Genomic DNA, 8,076 nt, shown 5'->3' on the forward strand with positions numbered 1-8,076 from the left:
GAGATGCGGAGAGGTATGGGGAGGTCCTAAACTTCCTAACAGGTGCCATATAATCACATTCTGGTGCAACGAAGAGTCATAATTAATGGAAACAAGTCCTTAACTGACATAGATTAAGAATAACTAGCAAGATGTCCTATAATTGTCTACGTGTGGTGCGGGGGACCTGGGCACGACATTTAATGGGGGAATGAAGGGGAAGATCGGCTCTAATGGGTGTTGTTTACAGACAATGGGACTAGGGAATGGGGTAAGGGGAGAGTTGGGGAGTATCGGAGAAGATAGGGGAATATTTACAAGCGGATATGGAGGTCAAATTCCATATTCGCAACAATACGTTGGATATTTGGTTTCACTGGGTACCACGAATGCAGAACAGTATAAAACTTGGAAGTTGAAGGAGCGATTAACTAAATATTATGGTGACCAAATAGTCTGTGTAACATTTGATGGCCACACTGACATCATATGCTCTTCTTCTGTGACCTTAGGTGATGCCCTGAGAAAAGCCACGATTCTGCAGAGCATGACTGATGAACCAGAATATGAAGACATCCCGTCTGATGTACCATCAGCCATAGATAGTGAAATGCATACTTTGCATGCTGCAGCTGGTATCCTGAGGAAGCACATGGCTGATATCGAGCATGTTGGAAATATGTATGCACCTGTCGAGGAAACAGATATTCAGCACTGTGCAGAATTCGTTCCTAATACACTCTACGACTTTATTCAGTGGTGCACCAGTGAGAAATCACACACGAATGTAACCAGCTGTAGTGATGAAGGTGTTATGAAGAACAACCTGAGGACGATCGCCATTTGTCACAATATAATATCACAGAGCCGTCGAGTGTACTCCACAATAACGCTTGGTTTAGCCTTGCAGGTGCATCATGAATTGGGAAGCAAGCATCTCATTGACATGCTTCATTAATTAGGACACTGTGTGTCCTATGATGAGGTGAGACGTTTCCTCACGTCTGTGGCTGTTGATCAAACTACCTCGGAGGGTATTTACATGTCAAAACCCATGAAAACCAACAAACGAGATAAATTGATGGTGGATTCAGAAGTACTTTTCCGGCGGCTGCTTGCTGTCTCAAAGAAACGCGATGTCAGTTTGGAACAAGTCCTGACACATGAACTGGCTCCTGTGCCACCGTCCCTCTTCAACAATGATGGGACAATGCGAAAAACCAACAAGGAGGATCTGGCAAAGAAGTTAGAAGCTAATTGCGAGGAAATCCAGGTGCTCGAACCCTCTGACCAACATGATACTGCTTATGTCATTGATGGGATGGCACTACTTCAGGCACTTGATGAAGCCCAGTTTGACACATTTGACGATCTCGGACGTACCATAATGCAGAAGATTCGGTCACTGCTTGCTAGTAACCAAGGTGTGACATCAGTTACATTGGTTTTTGACAGGTATGATGTACCACTCTCTATCAAGCAGCTGGAAAGAGAACGTCGCACTGGTGGAGAGTCAACACCCAGATATGTCATCGATGGACAACGCACGGTTCCAAACTACAGGAAGTTCCTGAAGAACACCACAAACAAATCAGCGTTTGCCGATTTCCTCTGCAGTTACTTGACAGTAGCCGCCCAATTGCAGCTTGAGGAAAACCAATCTGTCACACTGGCAGGAGGCTTTAACGATGGCCTGCTAGTTAAAGTTGTGGATCATAGAGGCATCCGGGAACTACCTGAATTGTTCAGCACACATGAGGAGGCTGACACACGGCTCCTGCTACATGCTATCCATCTCGCCAGAGCACACTCAAGGGTCATTGTACGATGTGATGACACTGACGTGTTGGTCCTACTCATCTATTACTGTGGGAAAGGCATGTTTGGGGACACCAAAGTGTACATGAATGCAGGTCACTGTACAAAAACAACGAATCGTCAGAGATTCATTCCTGTCAACAGAATAACGGACGACATCGGTCAGGATACGTCAAGTTGCTTGCCAGCATCACATGCTATAAGTGGCTGTGACACAACCTCCTCGCTGTTCAAAGTCAGGAAACGCACTGCATATTCGAAACTCAAGCAAAACATTGCACACTTGGCACCACTGTCACGGTTAGGCCAAACCAGAGATACAACCAATGTCGGCAGCACTGCCACAAAATATGCTCTGTCGTTGTATGGTTCAAAGTCAAGTCACACACTCGACCAACTTCGTTATGTTTATGCCTGCACAAGTGACAAACCAGCATCTCTCTTCCCACCAACAAACGATGCTTTCGAACAACATCTGAAGCAAGCAAATTACCAGGTGGCGATATGGACCCACAGCCATGTAGCGAAGCCTGTACTTTGGAACCCCGATGGTAATGGATGGCAGGTCAGAGACAACAAACTTGAGCCTGTCGTGTTCCAAAAGGATGCAGCCCCAAGGGAGGTTCGAGATCTCACGCATCTCTACTGCACCGACGATGACTGTCGGCAGAGCAGAACATGTCATTGTATCTCTGCAGGACTGACCTGCACTGAATTCTGCTCGTGTAGTGCAGACGATTGTCCAAATGCTGATGATTCTGTTGTCTTTGACGACAGCACCGATGAAGAGCGTGACTGAACTTTTAAATGTATTACATGTATTACTTCATGTAATAGATGTACATAAGTTACAGTGCATGTTATGAATTCATTATCGTCATATGTGAAATAGCTTATATCAACATGATGTCTATAAAAGTCACTTTCACAATTGTGTCAGAATCTTAAGTCAATTCTTCATGTTGCATATCTGCTTCGGGATTTCTATCGGTCAGCATCAGTGGGGCGACGTATGATTTCAGTTATAACTATATCATTTCAGTGACAATTATATCATTAGATATATTTTTCAAAGGGTAAATAAACTTGGATTATGTTGATGTAACAAGTATGACTGCAAGTCCAATATTTTTGAAGTAATTAATGTTTTTGTTGATATTTATTGGTAAACCCGAAGCTGATTTGTTGAGTAAAATTCCACTATTTTTGCCTGTAGGTCACACAAAAGCCTTTGTTACATCACAAATGGTTTTTACAGATATATATGTCATCATTCCGCACATTTTGGTACCAAATTTGTGTTTGTAGCACCAGTATTAACAAATATATGAGCCAATATGAGCCAAAATCTGTGGCGATTAAATCCATTTTTGCAGTCTGCAGTGGTACATATGTAAACGTGATTTTCAAAATGTTGTGCAATGATCTCAGGTTCACAACCATGATTTTCTAACTCCCCAAACATCCCTCTTCAAGAAAAAATAGGTTGTGACTTGTTCTACCTTGGGTAGGGGTATGCCACCCAAAACCTCATTTGGCCACTAGCCTACACTGCCATTGGGCAATGCCGTCCAGAACAGTTTGTCTGTCCCCTCAAACGAACACCAATCAGAACTGAGGATCTGGTCACATGACAGGGGTGATGTGACGTCATTGCGGCAGCTTACTCCGCACACCGCCATTTTGATTCCAATTTCGTTCAGGCCATACGTATCGTCGAACCTGTCATATATCACAATCGCCATGCTCCACCATTACGTTTTTCATTCAGTGTGAACCACAAACAAACCGATTGTTAAAATGACCATCAAATATTGAAAGCATCGGCGTTACGGGTCTTCCAACAACATAGTACGGTCGGAGATCTCTTGGTCGCTCCTGGGAGATCAATCAGATGTCTCCGTGCCACAGACTTGTTTGAGAGCACTGTCCGGGGCTAAACAACAACAACAATAACAACAACACAGATGCATGGCTAATCGCTTCGCCTAATACAACAATAATACGCATAATCCAGGGTGATTTTTATTTATTCGAGAACCCTAATTAATTCCCATACAATAAACACAATATCTGTGAGGAACCTAATATTTTATGTAAATGTCTCCTAATGTTACATACAGAAAGACGAGACATGATCCACACACGTAAATTGATCACACGTGGTCTCTGTGGCGCAATCGGTTAGCGCGTTCGGCTGTTAACCGAAAGGTTGGTGGTTCGAGCCCACCCAGGGACGGTGTTCTGGCTTTTTTTTTTACATTTATATATTCTTAATGTCATGGCTTTTAAAAAGTTTCATGAAACCCCTTTGGAATATACAATATGTCTATGTTAGATGTTCAAAATATAACAAATTTGTGTAGTTACTTTTGTACAACCTCGGTGGTGTAATGGTTGGTGTAACCTTGGTGTTCAGGTGGTGTAACCTCGGTGGTCATCTGTCCCAATCCTGGCTAAGTTATACCAAAGACAAAAACACGTGCTGCTTCCTTGCTTGGTGCTCAGCATAAGGATACAGCGCGAACAGACACTGAGATTATAACAACCATAGGTTGGTAATGGAGCGCAGGGTTTGATCGGCCAAATGGCTTCTCTCCTGTGTGAAAGTTCCCGTATGTTATTGTTGTCTGTCATATAAAACACAATGTCAGTTTGTGTGTTTGTACAGATGTCTGTCTCCCTTCATAAGGGGAGGGTTTAAAGACCAACCTTTTAACACAAATGTGCGTTCACTACGGTCTATTTTTGGGATAAAACAAACTCGAAAAACATTTTCCATAAAGAGTAATTATGTCTCTTTTATTGGACTGTAGACGGTGGCTTGCAAACCGAGCCTCAAGGGCGGTGTACAGAAACGTTTTTTAAAAATAACAATAAATACAAGGAGCAGGGAGGTGAAATTGGCTGCATGTGATGTGCAACGCGAGCAGAGTAAAATGAGTGTTCACTTACGTCCATACAATGTCTAATAAATAAAGAAGATATACGTAAGCACACCTGACAATATGCCAAGGCTTCGTGTTGGGCCTTATCAGGTGTGGCATGTGCAGGTGTATCTGAGAATTGTTGTGTTTGTCTTGTGAGTTTTTTCATTTCCCCCATTTTGTCTGTGTTATTTTTACTTTCTTGTCTTTGTTAGTCCTGCGTTTTTGTTCTTCTCCCTTCCGGCTTTTCCCCAGTCTTCCTCCTGTCTGGTGGCTTTGCCCTTCAGGCAGGTAGGTGGCCTCGTGCCCCCCTGCCACCAATCCCCATCTCTCCCCTTCCTCCCCCCTCATTCCTCGTGTCGGCCTACCTCCCCCCCTCCCCACAGATATTTGGCATGGTGAGTGGGCACCATAACTGCGTCCATTTTAAGTTTGTGAAGGAGGGACCTGTTCCGCCGAATGAGGTATTTGGTTGGATGGTATTGTTTAGCGTGCTGGAGTTTAAGGCTGAGGATTTTTATTGTCTTATCTCCTTGGTTAATGGATTTGATGTGTCTTTCCAGTCTGCTGGAAGACTTGCCAAGGTCTGAGTGAGGTTGACTGCCGCTCAGTCAGCTGGGTCTCTGTCTGTCTGGGGTTTTGTTGAAGTGAAGACCCTACCACGGCATATCCAAAATGGTTTGGGTATATGGACCAGAGAGAGCTCAGTAGTATCTAGTCAAGTTCAGGGTTAAGGAGGATGGCTCGGTCACCCACATCTCTAATGTGATAGTACACTATTCACAATAAGTTAGGGATATTGGCAGATTCTTCGGTGTGGTTGATTTTGTGTATTAATTATGTTGAAAAAAGTTGTTGGTCCTAATTCTATGGTTATTGAGTGTGAAAAAACACAGCATTCTTGATTTCAATACCGTAACCCTAACTCCTATAAAAAAAATACTCACTCCCACAATATCCCTTATTGTGAGTAGTGTAATTGGGGTGGACCATGGACAGGCGTATTACGTGGGTCAGCCAAAATTGTGCCGCTGGTGTGGACAATTGGACCACTTTGTTTCTGCATTAAAAAAAACAGTTTTGCTCGCAGTGTGGCCAGTTGGGACATTTGAGGGAGCAGGTGCGGTGTAAACTGTATGGTGCGATGGGGCACACCTTCCGCTGCTTCCCGTGAAGCTACGCAAGCAAAATGCGTGGGGATGGGGGTAGAGGTGTTTCTCCCGGACAAGCAGTGGCTGGGTTTTCTGTTTCCCCCTCCCCCGCAGTAAAGGAGGATGAAGGGGAATGGACAGAGGGAAAAAAGACAAGGGAGGAAAAGGAGGAGAGGAGAGCAGAGCAGAGTGGAGGCTGAGGTCCCCTCGCACCAACAACATTGCATCAGAGAGTCATTGCCACCATTGTTACCCCTCTTCCCCAGAGAACAAAAGGAGGAGCAGGAGGGGAGAGAGGAGGGGGCTGTGGTTGACATGGTTGGATTGGCTCCTGGGTCCGCTGAGGGGAAGAGGATGAGGACAATGGCTCCTCCTCCGATTATGAACATGTGGGCACAAGCAGATAGACCACGGTGAAACGCCGAAGGGGCCGGAGTAAAGGGAGAGCCCCCCTGAACCAAGGCCCCGGCCTATTTATAAAAAACATGAAACGACCATGAAGAAGGCACCAAAAGGCTCCTCGACCTCCAGGTGTGCTATATAGAGGAGGAGATTCAGAGGTGGCTGTGATCCTCAGAACACGTCCCTTTGGCTGCCATTTCCCCTATTCACTACTGGTCCCGCTCTCGCTCCCGAGAGGAGACCCCCCCCAAACCCCATGTGTGACCGCCTACTGGGGGAGGCAAAAAACAAAGGGGATAAATGCGGGAAAAAGTGAGGTTTGGGGTTTGTTCTTAGATTTGTTGGACTGAATTTATTGATGGCTGAACATTTGTTTACTTTATTGTTATTTACTTGGTTGATTAATGCTTTTGATTTGTTGTTACTCATTTGTCTTTGATTTATGGCTTGTTTTTTTGCCTTTTTTGATCATTTTAATGTCACTTTAAATTGTCACTCACCCTACCTGTCCACCTAGTTTCGTCCGAATCCATCCGCAACCTTTTTAGATATCCTGCTATGTATCGTTTTTGGCCCTATTACTCAATGATGAAGAAAAACTTAAAATTATCACATCGAGATTGGAAGTTCACCAAGATTGAGTCAATTCTTCCCTGTCACTCATCCAATCTGTCCACAAAAAAAATCAAAAGTAGAGTACGTACAAATTACACGGAACGGATCGCGGGCCGAAGCATAGCGAATTGAGATGGCATGGGCTTCGTTCTGGAGATGACGTCACCAGTCACGTGACCTGCGGTTCGCTGAACTCCACTTTTTTGAGGGGCGGGGCATAGCAAGTTGTGAAAAACACTACAAATGTTCAAAATATTGGTCTAATTATACCATTGTTGAAAAAAGAAACATGGGTGATTTCTTCACGAGGAAGGTCAAGTTAATATATAAATAACCAGAAACTTTTGAATTACATGGGACCTTTAATCTATCGCAAAGAGCCGAAGCAGCTTCCCGAGTAACGTAAAAGTAGGTTGTAGGTTGTTTGCCATTGCTTTCCCAGCAGTAGTTAGGGCAGGAATTTGAACCCAACACCAACTAATTCCGGGAGATGGGACGCTCAGTTTAACATCCATCAGAGGGATGGCACACAACATCGACTATGGAAATTTAGAGCTGGATCAGGATTCACATAGAGGTGAGTGTACCTATCTCTATCTAGGTTATCCTGTCAAGTCTATCTCCTGATTACAAACACTTATAAATATTCCAACAAGAAAACTCCACATAAAATGCTTCACTAAGTCTATGGCATTCAATGTGTTCTCATTCAAGGGAACTGAAATGACCTCAGACATTTCCATCTGGTGCCAGCTGTCTGCACAGGTTTACATCATGGGCCGAAGCTATTATGCGAATGAAAAGACAGAAAAATAATTGGATGGAGATCCTGTGTATGTTGACGGTCAGTGAGAACATCTTTGAGCACAAAACACAGACTTGCAGGTGACCAACATTGTGAAATGAGACCTGTGCAGAAAACCCCTTCCACAACGTGATTCCTAACTATTTTTAATCCATGCTTTCGAGAGAAAGAAGTATAGGCTCCTTTATACCACGTATTTTACCCACTTGGCACCGGACAGGAATGTGTGAAGTTGTGTTCACGACCAATCGATCGGTCATGGGCAGGTGTCACCTAAGTGGTGAGGGTCACCCGCTCGAATAACACGGCGTAGAAGAAGCGGATGGAATCGGATATCCAATGTCATTACAGTGAGTTCGCCATGCTTGTTGGTTAAGGA

General features: G+C 44.2%; 1 non-coding gene across 1 annotated transcript; it reads left to right on the forward strand.

Moving 5' to 3' along the window:
- The first annotated feature begins 3,962 nt into the window (after window positions 1-3,962).
- TRNAN-GUU (transfer RNA asparagine (anticodon GUU)) lies at window positions 3,963-4,036 on the forward strand. Its single transcript has one exon. It is a non-coding gene; the product is annotated as a tRNA-Asn (tRNA).
- Window positions 4,037-8,076: the final 4,040 nt, after the last annotated feature.

The sequence above is a fragment of the Myxine glutinosa genome, chromosome 1 (genome assembly GCF_964187855.1).
Source record: "Myxine glutinosa chromosome 1, kmMyxGlut1.1, whole genome shotgun sequence".
Taxonomy (NCBI): Eukaryota; Metazoa; Chordata; class Myxini; order Myxiniformes; family Myxinidae; genus Myxine; species Myxine glutinosa.